Source organism: Haemaphysalis longicornis, unplaced genomic scaffold (assembly GCF_048455015.1).
Source record: "Haemaphysalis longicornis isolate Haplotype H1 unplaced genomic scaffold, Haemaphysalis longicornis Haplotype H1 scaffold_13, whole genome shotgun sequence".
NCBI lineage: Eukaryota > Metazoa > Arthropoda > Arachnida > Ixodida > Ixodidae > Haemaphysalis > Haemaphysalis longicornis.
The window spans coordinates 63,852,580-63,878,015 of NW_027526233.1; the positions used below are offsets into that span (position 1 = coordinate 63,852,580).

General features: G+C 49.0%; 1 protein-coding gene across 1 annotated transcript in view; it reads left to right on the forward strand.

The window, feature by feature from the left end:
• Positions 1–25,436, forward strand: part of LOC144164311 (uncharacterized) — a 96,317-nt gene that overhangs the window by 65,151 nt on the left and 5,730 nt on the right. The gene's annotated exons all lie outside the window — the stretch shown is intronic.

Below are 25,436 nucleotides of genomic sequence, written 5' to 3' on the forward strand. Positions count from 1 at the left end.
GGACTGGCGTACATGTCTACGACGGCCTGCCGGGTTGCGTCCGCGGTTATGTTGTGGTACTACTCGATCCACGGGGGCTGTTCCGAGAGCTTCGGATTCGCGCTGCACTTGCTCGCGAAGAAGCGCTATCTCCACGGCGCGGTCAAACGTGAGCGCGTCACCCTCGAGCAATAGCCGCTCCCGTAGGCGCGGGCATGTGACCCCGGCCACCCCGGCGACGAACTGGTCGCACAGATTTGTATCCGCTTGCGCGGCAAAGTTGCATGACGAAGCCAGTTCGCGAAGCGCAAGAGCAAACTCCGATATCGGCTCACCGTGCAGTTGACGACGGTCACGGAAGCGATGTCGCTCGACGCGTACGTTGCAAGTAGCGGAAAAGTGTCGAGCCAGGGCTTGAACAGCTGCGTCGTACTCGTCCGGTGGCTGTGCAAGCTCGGCATCGGCTTGTTTGATCTCTGTTGTTCCAACTGCAGCGGTGGTTGCAGAAGGCGTAACCGTCTGAAGGGGGGCGGTTCCCGCACTCGGATGCGCGGGCGGGTGGTCTGGGGCGTTCGATGGTGGTGGCGGTGGCAGGGCGTCGAAAATTCGTTGTCCTTCAGGTCCGAGGCAGTGCAGAAGGAGGGCTCGGCGCCGGGCCGCCGATAGCTCAGACGCTCCAGAGGCGAGCGTGAAGTTTTCGAACAGGCGCAGCCATCGCGGCCAGGGGATGCCGGGCGTGCCTGGTGAAACGAGGAACGGCGGCGGCGGCGGCGAAATTCCGGGTAGCATCCTCGTCGCCAGTTTGTTATGTCGGCCGGACGGTGCGGCCGAACGGATGCACCACACCACACATCGTAGCCCAGACGAACGGAAGTCTTTATTGAAGGATGTCTGTCCTATATATATACATACTATAACGAGTGTGGCGCCACATCTTGGCGTCTACAGATAATCGCAGATGAGTGGCGGCACCTGGTGCTATTGCACGACACTACAATCTGCAAGATGTGGGCAGTACATTTCATGAACATGTGCATTTCTAAAGCGGTAATTACTTTATGTTAAAGGGGCACTGACACAAAAATTTTGCATCTTGTTTTTTTTGTTGCGATAAGTAGCTAGTGACCTACTTATAACCTGTAGAAACCTCATTTGCTTCAGCGTGCGACGGTTGTTTAATTAGAGGCATTTTCAATGCGGCCAGTCGCAGTTTCAGTTTCAGCGAGTGCCGCGAAACGATGGATTTTGTGGATTTTGTGTGAACAAAGCTGACCACGTGACCGTCGGAGAGATATCACAGAGCAGAGCCGCCGTAGCACTGTCGAATCCGCATCGACGGCAGTTTCTGCGAATGACCCCACGTACTGATCTCGTGAGGCGCTTAATTAAAAAGCGACCGTGGATGTGACGAAGGCGCTGCGAGTGCAAATGCTACCGCGGCTAAAGAACGACGCGCGACGCTCGAGACGGTGGGTGGCAAGACGCGCGCTGGGAGCAGCCGGCCAGTCTGCCTACAGGTCCGCCTACAGATGTGTTCGGCTTAGCACTGCGGCGGATATTCGAGTGCCGCTCTTGTAAGCGGTGCAGATGACAATTTTTAACGCAACCCGCCATCGCATCATTAACTCCTTTCTCATGAATGTAAGCCACCATGGTCGGGACTTGGGACAATTTCGTGCAGCGGTAACAAGCTATCACAAGCTGCGCCAGCCTGGGCCACTTCGCGGCCGCGGCCGCCGCCTGCACAGCGACCGTGCGGCTAGCTCAGTGGGCTTTTCATGCCTCCGGCACGTTTTCGCATCCAATGGTAATAAACAGTAATAGAAACAGAGTGCCTGGAATCGCTGTAGAACTTTGGTCGCGGCCAGCTGCCCGATGAGCTGACGAAATCACGGCGCCTCCGCCGCCAACGATCGGGTCGTTCGTTCTCGAGAGCAGAAGCTCCGCCCTCCGGCCCTTCGATTGGAACGGCGAGCGGGGCGAGCCGGCGAAAAACGCCGGCAGTACGGAAGCGGCAAACACAAACTCGTGACGTGTTTGGATGTTGTTTATTTACACAATATCTTCGGGATGTCGATTGCGCGTGGTCCTCTGCTGGCTGCTCGGTTGCGTTTCGCACACTTGAAAATTGATTTTAAATATGTTGTAGGCTGTTTTCGCCGCTGATATTTTGCAGATGATGTATATGTGTTCCCACCAATCTGTCTCCGAAGTTATCTTGCCTTCAAAATTTTATGTCAGTGCCCCTTTAATGGCTAACCAGCGTTCCAATGAACTGTGCACTTTTAAAATGATCGCGCCATAAAGTGTGCCATGTGGTACTTTTCTTAGAACTACGTACGGTTACGAATGTTGATGCTTTTCGCTGACTTGAGAGAAGTTTTTAAAACGTATCGTGTGTTGCGTGAATTATTGCACTGCAAGGGCCCGGGCCAGGTAGCACGCATTTTCTCGGGCCCGGGCCAGGCTCTGGCTTCAACAAAAATATTTTGGGAAGTGCTTGCCCGAGCGCATGAATGCAGTGTCTTCGTGATAGTTGATGACACAAAGTTTCCGCATTGATCATTTAGCTTAAATGAAAAACAAAAAAATCAAATCGAGGTCACTGCGGCGCCGTTAAAAATATCTTTCGCTGATACTATACTCCAAAAATATTTTCTAGGCGTTGCGCTGCTGAGAACAAGGTCGCGGGTTCGATTCCCGGCCGCGGCGGCCGCTTTTCTGATGGAGGCGAAAAGCAAAAACGCCCGTGTGTACGAGATTTCGGCGCACGCTAAAGATCCCCAGGTAGTCAAAATTAATCCGGAGCCCTCCACTACGGCGCGCCTCATCGCCTGCGTTGCGTCGGCGCGTTAAACCCCACAATCAACCAATCAATCAAAAATATTTTCTATTGCAGGATATATATATATATATATATATATATATATATATATATATATATATATTGTCACGAATGACACTCGGTACTTCTAGCGATCAAGGCTATAAAGAAGATTTAATGTGTCTAAACTCAAAGCTGCAGCCCAGAGCCCGTGAGGACAAGCGCTTGCCCGAGCGTTCTCGTCGTCTTTTCTTCTTCGCTGATGGTGATAGTCGCGGCATTTCTTCCCTGACTTGCTGTTGATGATAGTGGCGGCATTACTCCCCCCCTTCTGAGAGGGCATCGATTTGATGCTACGGAAAGCGATATGACATTGTCCAACGCGGATCAACATTTGCAAGACGGAACACTTCCAGTTCTATACGGGGGTGCGTAGTCCATGCCTCAACGTTCGTAGTAAGGCTTGAGCCGCACGACGTGTACCACTTCGGATCTTAGCCTTCGACAGGAGGCTGTGCGCGCTGTGTCAGGTTTCACTTCATAATTGAGGTCACCAATGCGGCGGAGTATTGTATAGGGGCCGAAGTACCGCTTCATAAGCTTCTCGCTCAGACCACGGCGCCGTACCGGTGTCCAAACCCAAACTCGATCACCAGGGGTGAAATGTATTTCTCGTCGACCGGAGGTTGTAGCGGTTAGCGTCGACGGATTGTTGATTTTGAATCCTTATCCTTGCGAGTTGTCGTGCTTCCTCAGCGCGCTGTGAGACAACTTCCGCATCTTCGTGGGTATGGTCGCTGGGCAAGTGGGGCAGCATTGCGTCGAGCATGGTGTTTACGTGCCGGCCGTGCGCCAAATAGAATGGAGAAAATCCCGTCGTTTCTTGGATCGCGGTGTTGTACGCAAAGGTCACGAATGGGAGCACTTCGTCCAAAGTTCGGTGCTCGACGTCTGCGTACATGGCTATCATATCTGTCATTGTCTTATTGAGGCGCTCTGTAAGTCCATTTGTTTGGGGATGGTACGCCGTTGTTCGACGGTGGCTGGTGTTACTCAAGCGGAGTATGTCCTGCGTCAGTTTCGACGTGAACGCCGAGCCGCGGTCAGTTATTAACACTTTGGGAGCCCCATGCCGTAAAACAATAGACTCAATGAAAAATTTCGCTATTTCAGCGCTTGTTCCGAGTGGCAGCGCCCTAGACTCTGCGAAGCGGGTTAAGTAATCCGTCGCTACCACAATCCACCGATTGCCTGAGTTGGACATGGGGAATGGGCCCAGAAGATCCATGCCAATTTGTTCGAAAGCTGTTAGTGGGGGCTGGGTAGGATGTAGAAATCCGGCCGGCTTTGTTGGCGGCTTCTTCCGCCTCTGGCATTCTCGGCATGTTTGCGTGTAGTGACGGACTGATTTCGGGAGACGAGGCCAGTAGTACTTTTCTCGTATCCGGGCTAGTGTGCGGCTATATTCGAGATGTCCGGCGGTGGGGTGGTCATGAGAAACTTCGATGATTTCGTCGTGAAGGCTGTCTGGCACAACGAGAAGCCACGACCTGCCGTTTGAGTCAAAGCTCTTTTTGTAGAGGACGCCCTGTCGAAGACTGAACGAGGACACGTTACGGGAGAAAACTTTGGGAAGGTCAACTTATTGGCCTTGAAGGTATGCCGTAAGTTTTTGAAGCTCAGGGTCCTGTTGTTGCAGTGCGGCCATATCACAGCCATGTAGTACTCCCAGGAAGGCGTCGTCATCATCGACTTCCGGCTGAGCGCTTTCCACGGGGGCCCGAGACAGGCAGTCCGCATCACTGTGTTTGCGGCCCGACTTGTAAATGATGGAAAACTCAAATTCTTGAAGGCGTAGTCCCCAACGAGCGAGTCGTCCAGATGGGTCCCTCAGGTTGGCAAGCCAGCACAGTGAATGATGATCTGTGACTACACGGAATGGACGACCATACAGGTAGGGACGAAACTTTTTAACTGCCCAAATGACTGCAAGGCACTCCTTTTCGGTGGTTGAATAGTTTTTCTCCGCTTTGGTTAGCGCACGGCTCGCGTAAGCGATGACTCGCTCAGCTCCATCCTGCATTTGGATGAGCACAGCACTAAGTCCCGCGCTACTTGCATCAGTATGGACTTCAGTTTCAGCCTCCTGGTCAAAATGGCCTAAGACGGCCGTCCTTTGCAGAGCGGATTTTAAGTCCTCGAATGCGCGATGTTGTTCTTCATTCCACTCGAACGGGACCCGTTCTTTTGTAAGGTAAGTCAGTGGGGCAGCTATCTGGCAGAAGTTCTTAACGAAGCGGCGATAGTAAGCGCACAGACCCAGGAACCTTCTCACTGCCGACTTGTCAGACGGTGTTGGGAAGACACGAACCGCGGCTGTTTTCGCTGGGTCAGCACTTACACCTGCACTACTAACAATGTGGCCTAGGAACTTCAGCTCATCGTACGCGAACCGGCATTTTTTTTAATTGAGCGTAAGGCCGGCAGTTTCTAGAGCCTTCAGTACCTCTCTAAGTCGTCGTAAGTGTTCGTCGAACGTACTTGCAAAGATGACGACGTCATCGAGATAAACGAGGCACGTCTGCCATTTAAGGCCGGCGAGAACGGTGTCCATTACACGCTGGAAGGTCGCTGGTGCTGTACATAGCCCGAAAGGCATCACTTTGATCTCATAGAGCCCATCTGGGGTAATAAAGGCCGTCTTTTCTCGGTCCCGCTCGTCAACCTCAATCTGCCAGTACCCACTCTTCAGGTCTATTGACGAGAAGAAGCGGGCATGGCGGAGCCGATCGAGAGTGTCATTGAAGCGGGTACAGGTCCTTCTTTGTTATTTTGTTTAACCGCCGATAATCTACGGAAAACCGCAGTGTCCCATCCTTCTTCTTTACAAGCACCACTGGTGCAGCCCAGGGACTGTTAGACGGTTGGATGACATCGTCCTTCAGCATGTCTAACTGGCGGACGCCTGCGGGGCAATGCTTCGAGGACGCCCTAGGCAGCGTCGAGAGACGGGGTGGCTCCGCGGAGCCTTTCCTCGTCCCTCCTGCAGGCGAAAATTCAATAAAGTCTTTTCTCTCTCTCTCTCTCTTCACCTGGGTTTTGTATTGCCTCTCGTTCTTTGGGCGAAACTCGGTACGGCGGTTGGCGAGTTGGATGCGCGGCGTCATCAGTCAAAATCCGGTGCTTAGCAACGGTGGTTCGGCCAACTCCGGACGGCGCAGCAAAGCAGTGAAGAAATTCGTCGAGCAGTGAAAGCAACTCACTCCTTTGTTGAACCGAAAGTTTTGAGTTCACGTCGAGTTCCAGACTTGCTGCCGTTTTCGGCAGAGACGATGTATCGGCGTCGGACACCACGTCAACAGCTGAGATTTCCGCGATGCCTTCCACGTGGGCTACGGCCATGCCCTTGGTTAGGTGCTGCGACTCGTTTCGAAAATTTGTCACCAGAACTTCTGCGCATCGATTTTGAAGTCGCAGTAGGCCTCTGGCGACCCCGATTCCCTTCTCCAGAAGAAGCTGGATACTTCCTTCTAAGAGTGCTTCCCCGTCTGGGAACGTGTCAACTTGCACCAGCAAGAAAACACTGGCCAGCGGAGGCAGCTTCACGTGCTCCTCTAACACCCTGGCCGAGGCGAAACTTGGCGAGGAGTGACTCCGTGGTGCATCCGGCATCCGCAGCGTGAGGCTGTTCGAGCCCAGGTCAATGACGGCACCATACTCGTAGAGGAAGTCCATACCTAGAATGATGTCTCGGGAGCATTTCTCCAGAACGACAAACTTCACAGGGCATGGCTCTCCGTGGATGTCGACGCGGGCAGTGCACAGTCCAACAGGCGTCACCAGGTGTCCTCCGGCAGTACGTATATCCGGGCCATCCCACGCCGTCATCACTTTACGTAGGTGACGGGAAAGCCTACCGCTAAGAACGGAGTAATCAGCACCAGTGTCAATGAGCGCCGTCGCGCCGTAGCCGTCTATAGTGATCGACAGGTTGTTCGATGGCGCAGCAGTACGGATGAAAGGGTTGCGGGAGTCGGAGTGGGAGCTTCGCGGCGTTTGCGGAGGTTCTTGATGGCTTTCGTCGTCGGCAACACCACCTCCAGGCGTTGCCGTACTTAGTTTTCCCGGCGAGGCACGGGCGAAAGGCTTTCGCGGCGAGACGAGCGGAGAGGCGAAGGTGGGCGACGGGGCGACGGCGAACGGGGTCCACGAGGAACGGCTGATAACGGCGGCGTTGAGCGTCGAAGGTATTCTTCGATTTCGCGGGGTTTCTGACCGTAACGTGGGCACGGATCGCTTGGACGGAACCCTGGAAGTCCAAGCTCACGGTAGGGGCAGCGGCGAAAGGTGTGGTCTGGCTCCCCACAGTGGAAGCAGAGTGGTCGGTTGTCCCGTGTTCGCCAGACATCCGTTTTTCGCGGGCGAAGCTGCTGTGGTCCCGGCGGGGGAATATTCGACGACTCACCGGCCACCCGCTGTGGTACCAGGTTTGAGTAAGGAGCGGCGACTGACGAGGGCGGCAGGGAAGCCGGCGCGACGTACGTCACAGAGGGACGTTGGGGGACAACGTCGACCGGAATTATGGGTGCAAAGGTCCACCGCACTTCTTCTCTGACAGCCTCCGCAACCGATACTGAAGCAGGCCGCCCGCGCGTTGGGAACAGCTTTTGTAGCTCCTCTTGGAGCACCCCGCGGATGATCTCGCGGAGACAACTATCATTATTGCTGTTCAGGTCGAGGCGAGAAGTAGTAGTGCACGCAGCAATTGTGGGGGAAGCCACTAACCTGTGGTAATGGTTACTCCTCGCCGCTAGCACCTGTTCAATGTTGGTGGCTTCCGTCACAAACTCATCGACAGTCGTCGGTGGATGGCGAACGAGCCCTCCAAAAATGTCGCTCCTGACGCCTCTCATAAGTGCCCGCACTTTGGTTTCCTCAGTGGCCAGCGGATCCGCCCGTGTGCTCAATTGCAGAACGTCTTCCACGAAGCTCGTCACGCTTTCGGTAGGCCCTTGGGCGCGGGTTCTTAAAAGTTCCTCGGCCATTTGACGTCGAACGCGGTTAGGGAAGGCTCGCCGAAGGCCCTCCTTGAAGGACTCCCATGACTTCAGGCCCGCCTCGTGGTTATTGAACCAGATGCGAGCAATTTTCTCCAAAGAAAAGTAGACGCTCTTGCGGCACTGGTCTTCCGTCCAGCCATTGTGGCGAGCTACACGCTCGTACTGCTCAATCCAGTCTTCTACGTCCTCGAAGTCTTCGCCATAGAACGGGGCAGGATTACGGGGCGCGATCGGCCAGAACACAATCGGAGGCCCGAACGCGTCAGTCTGCTGCGACTGCGACGTCATGCTAACTGCACGTGTCACCTGTGTCCTTTTGGGATTCGCCGTCAACTGCCCGTATTCCGGTGCTTGGCCTTGGAGACGTCGACTGGTGCGGACACCGGGCTCTTCGAGGAAGGCTCGCCGGCCCGGACTCAGTATCGGGCTTGGCTTACGGGGCCTTGAGGGGGTACTCAGCATGAAGGGGGTTTACCCCGCACCTCTACCACAAATGTCACGAATGACACTCGGTACTTCTAGCGATCAAGGCTATAAAGAAGATTTAATGTGTCTAAACTCAAAGCTGCAGCCCAGAGCCCGTGAGGACAAGCGCTTGCCCGAGCGTTCTCGTCGTCTTTTCTGCTTCGCTGATGTTGATAGTCGCGGCATTTCTTCCCTGACTTGCTGTTGATGATAGTGGCGGCAATATATATATATATATATATATATATATATATATATATATATATATATATATATATATATATATATATATATATATATATATATATATATATATAAATATATATATATATATATATATATATATATATATATATATATATATATATATATATATATATATATATATATATATAGTCTGAAAAGATAAAAACTAACACAGTAGAGACAGAGACAAACGAGAAAGACGTAGAAAATAGAAATAAGTTTACTGACGTTTCAGGGAGAGGACTCTGAAGAAAGGGAGTCCTCTCCCTGAAACGTCAGTAAACTTATTTCTATTTTCTACGTCTTTCTCGTTTGTCTCTGTCTCTACTAACCTTATATATATATATATATATATATATATATATATATATATATATATATATATATATATATATATATATATATATATATATATATATATATATATATATATACATATAAGACAGAAATAATGGTTGGCAGTCAAGAAAAACCTCGGAAAGCAAAGGAGAGGGTAGGTCATAGAAACAGATGAAGAATCTTTCTTTATCTGTTTCAATGACCTACCATATCCTCCCCTTTGCTTTCCGAGCTTTTCTTGACTGCCAACCATTATTTCTGTCTTATTTTCAACGAGCCCCTCATTTCCTATTCTGATTCGCTACATGCATAGCGAGGGCCTCTGTTCTGGCAGTCTTGGTGCCATAGGGAGCTTAAGTTCAACGCTGGTCGACCACTACCGATATGTCGTAGACGCTCGAGTCACGGCCTGGGGGTTAAAAAGAAGGTCCCCTTCCCCCCGAGAAGTCGGAGTGGCGCTGGCTACCCCCAAGTACAGGGAAAAAAATTACATTGACATAAATACCCCAGAAAGTGGAGGGGAAAAATACCCCGCCGGTAGCGTATATAGTGGTTATCGCACCAGACCGGTATTCTCATGCTGATTGTGGGGTTTAACGCGCCGACGCAACGCTGGCGATGAGGCGCGCCGTAGTGGAGGGCTCCGGATTAATTTTGACCACCTGGGGATCTTTAACGTGTGCCGAAATCTCGTACACACGGGCGTTTTTGCTTTTCGCCTCCATCAGAAAAGCGGCCGCCGCGGCCGGGAATCGAACCCGCGACCTCGTGCTCAGCAGCGCAACGCCTTAGCCACTGAGCCACCGCGGCGGGTCAGACCGGTATTCTGGAGGTCGTGGGTTCAGATCCCACCTGGCGGGCATTTTTTCTCCACTTTCTTTCTTTCTGAATTCTTTATCTGTTTCTATGACTTACCATATCCTCCCCTTTGCTTTCCGAGGTTTTCTTGACTGCCAACCATTATTTCTGTCTTATTTTCAACGAGCCCCTCATTTCCTATTCTGATTCGCTACACACACACACACACACACACACACACATATATATATATATAAGAAGACGTTCTACGTCTCCCGCGGTAGTCGAGGGGCGGCGCTAGTTGACCGGCCTCAGAGCTCTTGTAAATATAAACCCCCGCTTTAAAGTCGAGAGAGAAGCCGCTGTGGGGATAGCGTAATGGTGAACGCACCGCACCGGTTATGCGGAGATGTGGGTTCGAGTCCCGCTCCCGGAAAACGGCGGATTTTTTCTCGACTTATATTTTCGCTTATTTATCAATGAATCAAAGAAACGTGACAAGCACACGTCATTCGGCCCTATTATATATTTCGAAAAAAAAGCCGAATAGCACTGGCAATGACGACTGCAACCTTCATATGTATCTTTACCGAGTCCCTCGTCCCGTATCTCTCTGTTCTGCTACATGCATTACGAGGCACTGGCTCCAGCAGTTCGGATATGCCAATTGCTAACCCCGACCTCCGACCACGTTCTACGTGGCGGCCGCTGGGAAAGAAGACGTTCTACGTCTCCCGCGGTAGTCGAGGGGCGGCGCTAGTTGACCGGCCTCAGAGCTCTTGTAAATATAAACCCCCGCTTTAAAGTCGAGAGAGAAGCCGCTGTGGGGATAGCGTAATGGTGAACGCACCGCACCGGTTATGCGGAGATGTGGTTTCGAGTCCCGCTCCCGGAAAACGGCGGATTTTTTCTCGACTTATAGTTTCGCTTATTTATCAATGAATCAAAGAAACGTGACAAGCACACGTCATTCGGCCCTATTATATATTTCGAAAAAAAAGCCGAATAGCACTGGCAATGACGACTGCAACCTTCATATGTATCTTTACCGAGTCCCTCGTCCCGTATCTCTCTGTTCTGCTACATGCATTACGAGGCACTGGCTCCAGCAGTTCGGATATGCCAATTGCTAACCCCGACCTCCGACCACGTTCTACGTGGCGGCCGCTGGGAAAGAAGACGTTCTACGTCTCCCGCGGTAGTCGAGGGGCGGCGCTAGTTGACCGGCCTCAGAGCTCTTGTAAATATAAACCCCCGCTTTAAAGTCGAGAGAGAAGCCGCTGTGGGGATAGCGTAATGGTGAACGCACCGCACCGGTTATGCGGAGATGTGGGTTCGAGTCCCGCTCCCGGAAAACGGCGGATTTTTTCTCGACTTATATTTTCGCTTATTTATCAATGAATCAAAGAAACGTGACAAGCACACGTCATTCGGCCCTATTATGTATTTCGAAAAAAAAGCCGAATAGCACTGGCAATGACGACTGCAACCTTCATATATATATAGTGTGTGTGTGTGTGTTGTACAAAGCTCAGTCCAAGTTTAAGAAAATTAAATGCTATATATCTGTATATATACTCGCTCTAGGTTGAAAAGGCCGATTTTTCCGGGCTCATACTCTGTCGGACGCGGGCTGATATTTAGAAACAGTCTGGCGGGCTCAGGATTATTTAAATTTGTGTGTGTGTGTGTGTGTGTGTGTGTGTGTGTGTGTGTGTGTGTGTGTGTGCAGGCACACTTGCACACACACACACACACACGCAGGCACGCACGTACGCGCACGCACACACACACACACGCGCGCATACACGCACATACACATGCGCACGCACGCACACACGCGCGCACGCGCGAACACACATAAACGCACGGACGCACACACGCGCGCACACACGCACGCGCAATAAAATTATGTTTATTTAATAAATAAAATGATCGCGCAATAAAATTATGCCGAGTGACTTGGGGCTTTTCTGAGAATCGCGGTTGCGAATCCTGTATTTGCGCGCTTTTCGTTGATTTGACTGAAGTTTTAAGACATCTGTCATGTGTGCTGCATGGGTCAAATTTGAAAAAATAAAATGGGAAACGTTTGCGTACGCACGACGCAGTTTGCTCGGTATGCAGATCTTGATAGAACAGTCAGCAAGAAAATAAAGAAAAAAAGCAGAAGTGACGTATGCTGGCCAGCCTAAAGCACGCCACTCTTTCCTCAGTTGACACAATACGATATCAAAATCATCAAACAACGAATAAAAAAATATCGGCATGATAGCGAGCTCGATCGCTAAAGCACGGCGCGATCTGCTCGGTTGGCCAAATGGGATGAAGAAATGAGCAAACAGTAAATACACGGCGTAGCTACATAAATAAATAAAACAATAACACAATAAAACAATAAAAAATAAAACAATAAAAAAAAGCGATTGTTCGGGGCAGCAAAGAATTCTAACACGAGTCGAGCCTGGCAGAAATATTACGCCGCTGAAAACGATTACAAAACCTCAACCGCCCACGCTAAACAAAGTTTCTTCTCTGTCACCTTACCCTCTATGCTACGCACTGAACCGAAGCGCTTCTGGAAAACTATTAATCCCCGTTGCATCTAACTGTGTTTCGCTTTGCGATAACTCTGGACTCCCTACCCCGGACCGTGAAGTACCAGATATATTAAACAACGCATTTAGCGCGGTTTTTACGCGTGAACCCTTGAATGACCTTCCCACTGTCCCTTCTTATGATAACCCCCCCATGCCGAGTATTATGTTTGAACCACAAGGCATAGTCAAAGTAATTGACTCGCTGAAAAATTCATCATCTGTTGGTATTGATGGTATAAATGCTAAAGTGCTAAAAAACACCAAACACATGAGCAGCTTGTTTCTCTCACTCATTTTTCAACAGTCTCTGAACACAGGATCGGTTCCCTATGACTGGCGCATCGGTATGGTCATCCCAGTATTTAAAAAGGGAAATCGTTTGAGCCCTAATAATTACCGTCTGATTTCAATTACCAGTGTCTGTTCTAAAATCATGGAGCATATATTGTATTCGCACATCGCCAAATTTTTGAATTCCGTCAATTTCTTCAATCCTAATCAGCATGGTTTCCGTAAAGATCATTCTTGCGACACTCAGCTTGCCATGTTCCTTCATGACGTACATTCATGCCTAGACCGCAACATTCCAACTGATGCAATCTTTATTGATTTTGAAAAAAAGCATTTGATAAAGTCCCACATAATCGCCTACTGCTAAAATTTTATCAGCTTAATTTCGACCCATTAGTTTTAAATTGGATAAGCGCATTTTTAAGTGACCGCCAGCAATTTGTCCACGCCAGTTCGCATACATCATCACTCAAGCACGTGCTCTCTGGTGTTCCCCAAGGAACCGTCCTGGGGCCACTTCTTTTTCTCATATATGTAAATGATCTCCCCATAAATCTTACGTCGAAAGTCCGTCTTTTTGCTGACGACTGCGTCATTTATCGCCCTATAAGTAGTAGCTGTGACATATCCGCATTACAAGAAGACCTATTTCGCGTGCAGGATTGGTGCAATGACTGGCTGATGGCTTTAGATATACAAAAACTGTGCACGTTTCTTTCCACCGCCGCCGCAATTTTGTGCAACCTAAGTATACTATTAACAACATTGCTATTGGTTCTGCTGACTCGGTTAAATACTTGGGTGTCCATATATATATCCCACGACTTAAACTGGTCCTGTCACATTAACCACATAACTATTTTCGGCTAACCGTGCTCTTGGCTACCTGCGCCGTAATCTTGGCCTAACCCCTCCCTCAATAAAATTACTTGCATAAGTAACTTTCGTGCGGCCTAAATTAGAATATGCAAACGCTATCTTCGATCCTTACCAAACTTATTTGATCAACACCCTCGAATCTGTCCAAAATCGAGCCGCTCGATTTATTTTGTCTGATTACTTCCACTATTCAAGCGTTTCAGCGTTAAAAGCAGAACTTAACCTTCCTACACTTCAATCTCGCCGCAAAATAGCTCGACTGTGTCTTTACCACAAATTATTCCATTCGCAACAACTTAGAAATCAGTACATCCAACTAGCCCACCGTATTTCCCGTACTAGTCACATCAATGCAGTCTATCCGGAACGTGTCCATACTAATACATTTCAACAATCATTTTTCATACGCACATCCGAGACTGGAATGACCTACCTGCTGCAGTTGCTACCATCATTGACCAATCTCGTTTCAAGCACGCCATTGAAGAAGTGCCGCCATAACTAGTGTACCCATTCTGTTGCTGTCGGTACGTTGTTGTAACCCTCCTTTCTAGTACTGTATCATACCCACCCCTTATATAGAAGTGCCGCCATAATTACAGTACATCGTCTGTTGCCGTTACCATGTTGTTACCCTTTTTTCAAGTGCCGTGTCATGCCCACCCCTCATTTAATGTCCCAATGGGACCTTTGAGGAATCAATAAATCAATAAATCAAAAAGTAAACTGAAATGGCAAGACGTGAAAGATCACAGACGAAACCACAGGTTGAACTTTTTTCGTAATATCTATCATTCGAAAACTGGAGTAGAAGGGGAGAAGTATGTCCAAGCGCCATTCTACATATCGCAAAGTGGGAGCGCTAGCTTAAAGCAAATTATTAACATTCCTTTAAAGGTGACGCCTTGCGCGATTCATTTCATTTTACATCAATACTGCAGTGTAATTATCTTCCACGTATGATTGCATTAACTGTTTATATTGATGATTTTCAGCGCGCTTTGTAGAATTATTTTGTTATTTTGTCTCATATTTAATGCTTAGTGTTATGTATCTCCCTTCTGTAATGCATGCAAAGGCAACCTTGACCAATAACATATTTATTGCCCTATTCGTTGCAGTATGCAAGGTTTCCTTTATGCATGCTACCATTGCTATGTTATTGGTTTGAAACAAATTATGTAACTCTAATTTTACGCCTTTCCTTGCGTGAACACAGAGGGATACAACTGCAGCCACCTGAAGCAGGGTGTTATTCGCAACGCGTCTAGAATTTTTTGAACGTAGTATGACATTAGAAGAAAATTAAGTTCTTTTGGACTATTAAGTGGTGTGAAAACAACATTAAAATAGATTGAAAATGAAAGAACCTGTTTGCTCCTTCTTAGGATCAGCCCTGCGCAAGATCATCAGAAAAGTTGATCGGGTAGAAAATGTCTTTGCAAGAAAAATGGGCAAAAACTTGACATACTTTTTTGTGAAGGAGTTATATTAAATGCTCTTGAGTGTTTTTGAGAACCAAAACGCTTCGTAAAGGCATTCACGCCGGTTTTATATACATCAAAATTGGTCAAGCAACTGTTATAAAAATAGTTTATGTAGTCATAGCATGAAAGAGTTCAGGAATATTGCCCCAAAAGAAATTGGCTAAAAGCGGCGCAATTTATCTCTCTGAAATTCAACCCAGTAAAGTATGCGCCCTCCGCCGCCCCCCCCCCCCCCCTTCCTCACCTTTCCCCGTTTATTACAGGTAAGCCGCCCCACACAGGATATCAGGACCTGGACAATACATCTATTCAAGCTCTACAAAGAACTGAATATTTTCTGTGTTCGGCAGTAAAAGAGGCACAGCAATTAAAGGAACGACAATTTGTGAGCACTGTTTAATAAATGAATTTTGCTGTCAACTGAGGCTGGTAATTAAGCAAGGCTGCGCTGAAAGCTTGACGGCTGGTGATTGCGCGCGAGCTCACTTTGCATTGGACCCAAAATGCGGGGTTCGTGCTGCTTCTGCACTGCGCGAATGAGTCATCTGCTTGCGCGACATGCAGTGGCCAGCCTCAGTACAGTTAACGTACTGTGGCTGAACTCCAATGCCCGTAGCACGGCCGTATTTCTGGTAGCTTTAGTCCGGCTGGAGTCCGACGACCGCATCTCGGCGGTCCTCCGGCGGCCGTACTTCGGCCGTACACGGGTGGCTTTCGAATGGCCGGAGCCCTACGGCTGGAATCTGGCCGTATGACCGTAAGCCGGTCGACTGGCCGACGGACACTGGCCGTTGGACAGCCATGGGGGTACGGCCGTATACGGCCAAAAGGCCCACATTTGGACATGGGCCGAACATGGCTGCCGGAAAACGGCCGGACAGAAAAATCACCTGCCAAAGTACACCGGCCTGTTTTAGGCCGAACAGTCCTGTGCTGCCTGGGATATGGGCGGGAGGGTATCTATGGCGGGAGAGGTGGTAATGGGTAGTAATTTCATTGTACGTGACTAGTCGGTGTCTGGCAGACCTGGCCCGTGGTAGGGAACGTGACTGGCCCCGGCTCGAATCGTAATCCCTCGAGCCGTATTGTGGGCAGCCTCATTTCCCTGGAGACCAGCGTGTGCCGCTCTACTGGGGAATTGGGTGGATTTTGTTTCAGAATTTTGAAGGCCAGCGTTTATATTAGGCCGCTAGCGAAATTTTGAATGGCCGTTTTAGAATCGGAGATTATGATTGATGGGGTCGGCCTCATTGAGTGTGCTAACGCAATGGCCGTGGCTGGGTGGGGAGAGTTAACGGTCTGGGAGGTGATTGGGGGGTTATCGGGGTCATTAATTAAAGCGATGGCGTAGGCATTGTAGTGCCTGTATTCGGCAGCATTCAACTCATCAGGTCGTACCGGGAGACGTTTGCCCAGAGCTAGTACCCTTTGCCTCTGCGGCCCGCGTTGAGAATAGGATGCATGTAGCGAGGGATTGGTCTGATAATGAGATTAGAGCGAATGTCCCTAGAGAGGGGAGATTTAGCTTCAAGGTCGTCGAGAGTGGTTTATTCCTAATTGTTAGAGAATGTGATGCCCAGTGCGAGTTTTCGAGAAGCGGACCACCTGATTGAATAAATGCGCTTCGATGAGCTCCTCTGCCGTGTTTTGTATCTCAAGTCCCTCGAGTCTGGCAGTAGTCGTATTAAGACGGAGGTGAAGGGCATCTTTGTAGGCCCGGCGGATGAGGTGATTGATTTTTTTTCTAATTCCCTTTTACTGGGGTTCAAGTAGGGGAGTGAGTAAGTGATCCTACTGATAACAAATGCCTGGATCAGTCGGATCCTCTCTGCCTCCTTGAGCCCCTTGCGACGGTTAGAGATTCGCCTTATTAGCCCAACAGTTTGGGTGACATGCTGTTCCAATTTATGGAGAAATTGTGTGTTGGGCCGATTTTGCTGCATTGACATCCCCAATATTTTCAGGACAGGAACCTCTGGGATCGGCTTGTTCGCTATCTGAGTTTTAATGTGTGGAGAAACTTTACAATTTCTTTTTGGGGGTAATAACAGCAGTTCGGACTTATTAGGGGAGCAGGAAAGCCCTGAACGTCCAGCTTCTTCGACTACGACCTGAGCACCTGCCTGAAGAATCTCCTCTATGTGCGAACCACTGCCGCCCGTGACCCATAAGGTGATGTCATCGGCGTATAGGCTGAATCCTTGAAGTCGGGAATTTGTTCTAATCGATTGGGAGTGTTTAGTATGGCCAGGAAGAGTATTAGAGGAGAGAGCACCGCTCCTTGGGGGGTTCCTTTGGATGGAAGTTCAACCGTGTCAGAGGTAATGCCCCCTATTTGGATAATTGCAGTTCGACCGGACAGAAAACTACGTATGCAGTTATACGTGCGAGCTCCCAGAATAACCAACCATAGCCCCAGCAAAATTGTTGAATATTGCAGTTTTTAGGAGCTGAGTGGAAATACTTTATTTTTTCACTTTAACGTCTCTGTCTGAAAATCAAAACGAGCGCTAGTGCACCATTGAGCGCCAGACACGAGATGAGAAATTTACTTTATGAGCAGCTGGCTAACGGTGTCCTAAATGACAAGTTCGAGCTGATGTGTCGCGCGCAAGATTCTCAGAGCCTCCTGAAGTGCTCATGACCCCGCAAAATAGTAACGCATCAGCCATTTCCATTTCAGCTTAAAGGAGCCATGAAGAGAAAATACAACTTCGTTTAATTTGAAAGAACTAAAATTCAGTATCTCACTCAGCTCCATTACAGCCCCAAAAGATGATTTTTAACGAAAAAAAGCAAGAAATATTTAAAAACATTCAAATTTTGCGCCACAGTGACGTGGTATGAGCAAGAATGACGTCATACGGGCCAACAAGAAAATATAATTTTCAGTGCGTTAATTGCATTCAAGTGACGCGGTCAAATGGAACAAGAGGCCCCATTACAGACGTCCAGTCATGTGTCGTCGCGACCGGTCAGTTAGGCGGCCGCCAATCGCAAAAAGAAGGTTCCGTGACGTCATAGAAACGTTGCGGGAAATTGGCGAGGGGGTCGCCACGGCTTCACACATATCTCCGTTATTTTTCGAAGATTGCGATGATATTGGTATCATTGTTATCGGGACTAAGCAGTCCTTTTAATAAACCCAATTTGTATTTTGTCTTCATGGCTCCTTTAAATAAAACGGTTGTATACCTCCACCCCCACATCCGTTATAATTTTATTGCGTCCGACGAAAATGTTTCGCGGTTCACACCCACGCCACTTTCCATTTTCCATCGCAGCACCGAGTTTTTTTGTTTTCGTTTGGTTCGTTTCTCTCCATTTTGTCTATTTTCACTAAAATAATCTATATGGGCAGCCTGCTACCCAGGCCTTTGCCGACGTCGCATTGTGTGCATGTGCCAATACCCTGTAAACAAGAAAATTAAGAAGAAGAAGAACAAGAAGAACAGTGACTGGTTGGTCTCTTACAATTGTCGGTAAAGGCTAGCCTCTTAGAGGCATGTAAATGCGTTAGCCACACCGCTGTTTCGGCGACCGTGAGCTCTCCGCCACGAACCTTCAACAGTAGCCTGGCGGTGAGTGAATAGAGACCAGAATTTTTCTTTCTTAACTGCCTTTCTGAGCGTGTTCCATTTCTAAACCCGGCCGGTAGTGTTCAGTACACAAGGCGTGCTGGGTGCTTCTCGCGACCCATACCATGTTGTTCCGCGAAGAAGCGTTCCATGGCTTGGAGATAGGAGCGCAAAACAGGACAGGACGGTGAAGGCAAGACCGGAATGTATCCACCGTCCCTGCCATTTTTTGCTCTAAACTGTCCCAGTTATGAAATACCAACTGGATAATTGACAACGTCCCGATCCATTCAGGTATTTACAAAAGGGTGGTAAGTGTGGCTCAGGGGCCAAGGCATTGCGCTGCGGAGGACGAGGTCACGGGTTCGACACCAGGCCGCGGCAGCCGCTTTTAGGGTGGAGGGGAAAAGCAAAAAAGCCCGTGTGTAGGAGATTTCGGCGCACATTAAAGATCCCCAGGTGGTCAAAATTAATCCGGAGTCCTCTGCTACGGCGCGCCTCATCGCCTGCGTTGCGTCGGCGTGTGAAGCCCTAAAATAATAATTTCGTGTACCTTCATTGGGGAGGCGTATAAAATTCATACGTTTTAATATTGCAAGTGCTTTTGTAATTTTAGTTCCTTCATTTTTTTTAATATTTGGTTTTTCTAATCCGGTTCAACAGTTATCTTCATCTAGGCTATTATAATGAATAAATGCGTTATTTCCCCCAATTTAGCATTTTTGTGCAAATGCAGGGAGTTACACAAATCGGCCGTTTCCGGTCATTTTTTATTCGTATTTCCGCCGTTCTTCTCCGGCCTTTTTTATTTTAGTCAACTTTTTGTATGTATTTAGGACAAATATTCTTACTTATTTCTTCTCTCTCTCTTCCGTAATTTATATTCGTAAAATCTTTATTTTTGGATTTCGAATTTGTCGTTTATCGAAATACCGTGATAGCAATTATCTGCATTGCCGCTATATAGCGAATAAATGTGTTACTTGCGTAAAGCATGCAGTTTTGTGCAAATGCAAATGCATGGCGTAGAACGGTTGGCCTGTTTTTGGTATTTGTATGTGTGTTTCCGCCCTTCTTTTCAGGCTTTTAGATGCGACTGCATCTCATTCACTCTCCTTGCCCCTCCATACGGCGTTGTTGTTGTCCGTCCACACCCCTCCCCCATTCTCCTCGCCGCGCGAGCTGCGCTCTCCGCCGCTCACCCCCTCTCCTCTCCGATAGCGAACACTCTCTCGCGAGGGGCATTGGATTGGCTTGGCTTGGATTTGGATTGGATTAAAGTGGATTGTGTTGGATTGTGTTGCGTCATAGCCGCGCCACGTTGCGTCATAGCCGCGGCAGGGGGTTCACGGCACGTTTCACGCAATGGGAGAATCAACCGAACGGAAGCAACAACCCCTTTCCCATCTATAAAGTTTACTGACTGACTGACGGAACCCCCTATGCGTCGCATCTACACAGGGGTTCCCGCGAGGGGAGGTGGGAGAAATTTTTATTTTATTCTTCGTTTGTTGTACATGTTTGAAGATGCATTTTTATGCCTTTGGTTGTTGTGCAATATTCTTTCTTAGTTGTTTATTTCTTTTGTATTGTTTTTATCCAAATTTCTCTCCACCACTTATGTCTATTTACGCTATTATAACCATTAAACCGTCACATCCGATAAATATTTATTTTTGTGCGAATGCAGTGCGTTACAAGGTCCCAGTTCTGGGGGTACTCGAAGAATGTTCACACTAAATAATAAAATACTATCGCTCCTAACCGGGTGCAAGAGAGGAATTGTGCTCATTATGCGTTTAGATATGCAGACGGCAACGCAGGCATGGGCCTTGAATCATGAGTAATTTACCTTCTATTGCGTGCATCATTGAAAGATATTTCCGCGATATTTCTACTCGACCATCCCGCCTTCTTCCGCTTATCCACCATGCTGTCAATTTTTTTATTTAAGCGTTCGTCACCGAATACAATTGGTGAAGCGGACAGGAAAACAGGAAAAACTTTAAAGCCGTTCCACTCAATGTGAGAACTGTCGGAAGTGCACTGCAATGATTCGCCATAATGGGCTGAAGTGCCGTTATCCGCTCAATACTGCCACCCATTGCATTTGAAATTTCCCGCCATCGCAGTGCTCGCGCGCCTTTGCCCGAAACTACGCTACGCCACCGGGAGCCTTTCTGCGTCATTCCGAGCGCAGCATTTTTTTCTTGCCCCTCTAGAGCCTCTCTGCGGCATTTCGAACGCGCCATTTTTTTTTTTTTGTGCGGCCCTGCTGCACTGAAATGTCCGCATCGAAATGTCCGCACCGAAACTTCCTGCACCAAAATGTCCGCACCGGAACGTCCTGTGCCGAAATGTCCTAGACCCCAAGAAGCCCGGCCGGCGCGTGAACGCGCAAAGTGCGTCGAGTTGATCCGCAGCTGCGACCACTGATCTCCACTAGAGTTGCTGGATGGTGCTTCGAGCTCTCCGGCGCGCGGCCGCCGGAAGTTCGAGCGCTCGTTCCGGAAGTCAGGCAAATGGCCGCCGTTCCAGCATAGCGCATGCTACGTATGGGCTAGTTTCGCGCGCATTCCGCCAAAAATGCCTGCTTGTTGCGCCGTCAACTGCACAAGCAGACCAGAGAAGTCGTCTGGGAAGACGTTCCACTAGGAAGTATTACAATATTCTGTACGACGTGCGTAATACGCAGCAAAACGCAAATGTCAAATCAGTGTCGTTAAGCTGTGGCTCTTGTTACGCAGATTCCCTTGCTCTAAGCCGGACTTATACCGGCGTTCGGTGGCAAACTTATACCCTAGTTACACGGCGAAAGTAACCGCAGTTAAGTTTACCCGGGGTTACTAAACTTGAACCGTGGTTATCGCAAACTGTGGTTTTGGCTGTTACACGCGAAATTGCAAGTTTGGTCACTGCAGTCCCTTGGTTGTGGTCGTAACAAAAATAAATTACCCCACTTTTAACTTCAGGATAAAAAACAAAAGAGAAGCAGTGTAGACAAAAAAAATAACCTTAAAGCTGTCGCTTCTGACCCAAACGCAACGCACTCGCGCGCGGCGAAGAGAGGGGCTTTCCCAACAGCTCGCAACCGGCTTGGTTTGCTTGGTTGTTCGGTGTTGTGAACTTTCGGCTTAGCATCGCGGTAGATATTTGACCGCCGCTAATGCGAATTATAATCCATAGCACAATTTTTCACCGAACTAATATCAATTTTCTCGCATGCGGAAGTTCTTTTCCGCGATCAGATTGGTTTTGAAGAGCGGCGATGCGATAAGCTGTTGCTGCCGTGGTCTGGGCCGGTTCGGGCCGCTAGCAGTGCCGTGCGGGCAGGCGCGCCGGCGCGCCGGCGTGTATGCAGGCACGGCCGACGCGGCGCCGATCGTTTCCGAGTGCTGAAAACGCTTCAGGATTGCCTGCTATATCCATTTTTGGCGGACGATGCGCGGAATTTACACATTTTGCACGGCTTTTGTCGTAGTTGATCGGGCGGATCGGGAAACGAGCCGCTGCTGACGGGCAGTCGCGCTGATTGCGAGAGCCACGCAAAGAACGAAAGCGCGTCTTGGGGACAGCTTTGGGGCGTCCGCTATTTGAAAACCTTCGTCTCTTCCGAACGCCAGGTGATTTTTTTTTTCGCCTCCGCTGATAGGATGGTAAGCACTTGCATCCGAACTGACTTTTGCGATTTTGAGCACTGTGGCGGCGGAAACTGCGGTTAGCGTGACCGAACTGAGGTGGCCAAGCTGCAGTTTGCGTTAACCATGGTTAGCGACGTGACCGCAGTTTCGTCTGTTGTGTAACGCAGCAACCTGCAGTTTTGTCTAACCGCGGTTCGCTTAAGCGTGGTTAACCGTGCCCGTGTAACCAGGGTATTAGGATGGGACAAATGGGCTCCATCTCCAGGCAGCAGGCTCTGCAGTGACCACTTTACTGACAACTGTTCTGACAACGGTCGCATGTACTCGGCTACAGCCTGACGCCGTGCCCACGTTGTTTTCTTTCTAGCATAAATCCCTAGCGTAAATTTCTAGCATAAATCCCGTTCTAGCTGCGTCGTCTGCTCTCAAACCAAGACCCAAGTTACATTTTCGTTCTCCTTCGCAATTAAATTCTGCTTCATATTAACGTCGCATGTTTCGGAATAGCATAAGTTGCGATCTGAACGCGATGTGTATACGCCTCGAGCTTCGCGATCGCTGCGCCGCCTGCCGCCGCTTCTCCGCGGAGTTGACGGGATTTGCGCTGCGTGGCTGATAGGGGTTCGTGCAGTGGCTTGGTTCTGTTTTGCTTCTTTTCGCCTTTCCGCAGCCCAAAAAAACTTGTTATGCTGACGTCTATAAGCAAAGAGTGCGCTTAGTTCACTTAAAAAGCAGCTGCGTCTCTGTAGAGCACGCGATCGCCTGCAAGAGTATACGCGTGGACGCGGTTCTGCGCACTTCGTCGCCGCTCTTCCGCGCGTCGGTGACGGTAGCAGCATATCACCACTGTCACCTCCAAATACGTCAAGCACAAATTAATTCTACTGTAACCTCGTTTAGACCTGAGACTGACAAAGTGAGAGGTTAACTTCATTTTGTAGCGGGGACAACGAATGCGGCTTCGTTTTGAATATATACGTAGCAGAAAAATATGTTTCGGGGATATGATTACCCAATCCTGGACAATAAGTTATGCCTTTTATAAGAATATAAACCATGCGAAAATGTTAAGTATATTCCAAGCCTGTGCGTCGTTAAATATTTGCTTACACACGCCTTATAGCAAGAACCAAAGCAAGTTAATGAAACCACGGAAAAATAAATGCTGTGCAAGTGCGGAAGAAACATAAACGCTCTAACGGAAATGAAAAAAGAAACAGTACAGCTTCTGACATGCAAAAGACGTTCGCCGAAACTTAAGCCAGATAGGGGTCACCAGACGAACTATACGCGAAATGCACTGCTATTTCGCGAGACATCGGGGGGGGGGGGAGGGGAGGGGGACTCTGTGTACAAATGCGGAACGGAATCAAGCAATGAACGTTTTAGTAATCACACACACAAATCTCGCGTTCACTGTTCTTTTGTTTTTCGACTTCAACGAACAGCTGATTGTACGGCGGACGCATTTTTGGAAGTATACATAGGTAGTTCAACAAGGGAGGAAAGGGGTCGTTGGAAGAGTGTGGCATGTGATAAGGCCCTCTGATTTCCGTTTCGGCTTTGTTCTAACGGCTCCCTGTGCCATATGACGATATTTCGAAGAAGCATTTAGTCGCGAACGCCGATTATATTCTAAGCCCGTCTGCGCGCTGCTCGCAGAGGATATATGTAGCAGATGAAGGTATGCGGGCGCTCACCTCACGACAAGACGACTCTGTCGTGAGCTGATCCCCGAGTATAATTATGTATTGTCCATCGTACTTTTGTTTAATATTCCCGGAATTAACACAGACTGGCTTGTAAATGGTGGTGATCAATATCAGAGGTATAATATTGGCAACCGTAACTGGGGCGTGCTGTCAGGTATGAGTGCTCAGCTGAATATGTAAGCGCACAAAACCGATTTACATCGTAGTGTATACCAGTAGCATGAACATCTGAGGAACCGGTGGTTACGGAGACACTGCTAGTAAATTCAGGGCAGTGTAACTACAATCGGCTCCATCATACGCCGGTTCCGCGACGCTGGCCTGTGACACACACCTGGCGCTCATAGAGATCGAATATACCACACTAAGATCGCGTCGGAAACATTTACACTTTCGTAAACACACCCCATTTGCGAACAGAGTGACTGCTCCACATAAATATAGATTTCAAACGCCCGCAAACGGTAAATCTCGGTCGTGAACGTGCCGCAAAAGCAGCTCGGTGACAGTGGGGAGCGGGACGCGGACTCCCGCGGCTGCTTTAGAAACGGGCCGCTAGGGGGATTTCAGTGGCGCCCCTACAGGCCGCGCTCGAGGCGTATAGCCAAAATGCAGTAAAGTGAGAAAAAAATGCCAAAATGCGCCAATGGGGACGCTTATCAGCGGTTGAAAAGCGTAGCAGACGCCCGACTTCCGGGACGAGCCGTTGAACTTCCGGTGGCCGTGCGCGCGCCCGGCCGCGACAGCGGCGGAGCGCCATCCAGCAACTAAGTGGAGATCAGTGGCTGCAACCGATTCGCACCCGTGGATGCTTCTGGGCGCCAGAGCCCCCCGCGATTTCCTTATCCAACTGTGCGGCGGTTTGACTCCTTTGTGGCTTACGGGCCCCACCGGAGATGGTGCGGCGATACCCTGCGTACATGTCGGCGTATTGTAACTCAGTTACCGCCCGTCTTACGTCATACTTCAATGTCTCCTATGAACCCCTGTAAATACCTGTAAATAGACCTCTCCTTTTAGACCTACCTCCCAAAGTCTCGTCATCACACTTCACAGTCCTCCGCGGACCCACCCCAAGGAATCTACCCGTCTGTCCTTCACATTTAAAGAAGGTGATTAAGGGGGCGTTCGCCCAAATGTGTTTGCTAGAGCAAAAAGGTGTTTCCAGATGTCTTCAAGGACGACATTAAATCGGCAGTCATGGACTTCAGGTGCCAATTTGTTGGCATGCCTAACATGGTTTCCAGTGGCATTGTACCGCTGTAATTCTTCACTTTCATTTGTTCTAAATGTCGATAGTTTGAAATCAAGCAGCTTCCCCTAGCGGATTGAATTCCCGAGCTTCTACTGTATAAGCCCATTGCAAGATGAATTCAGGTTCACGAATTCAGGTTCAGTACGTGGGCCTGCAATATGGGTCCGGGGCGTGTAGCAGGCGACGATCAGTGATAATATACGTCACTCAATACGTCAGTCAAGGGTACGCAATATCAAGATTCGTTGATTGTAGGGTTTAACGCGCCGATGCTATACAGGG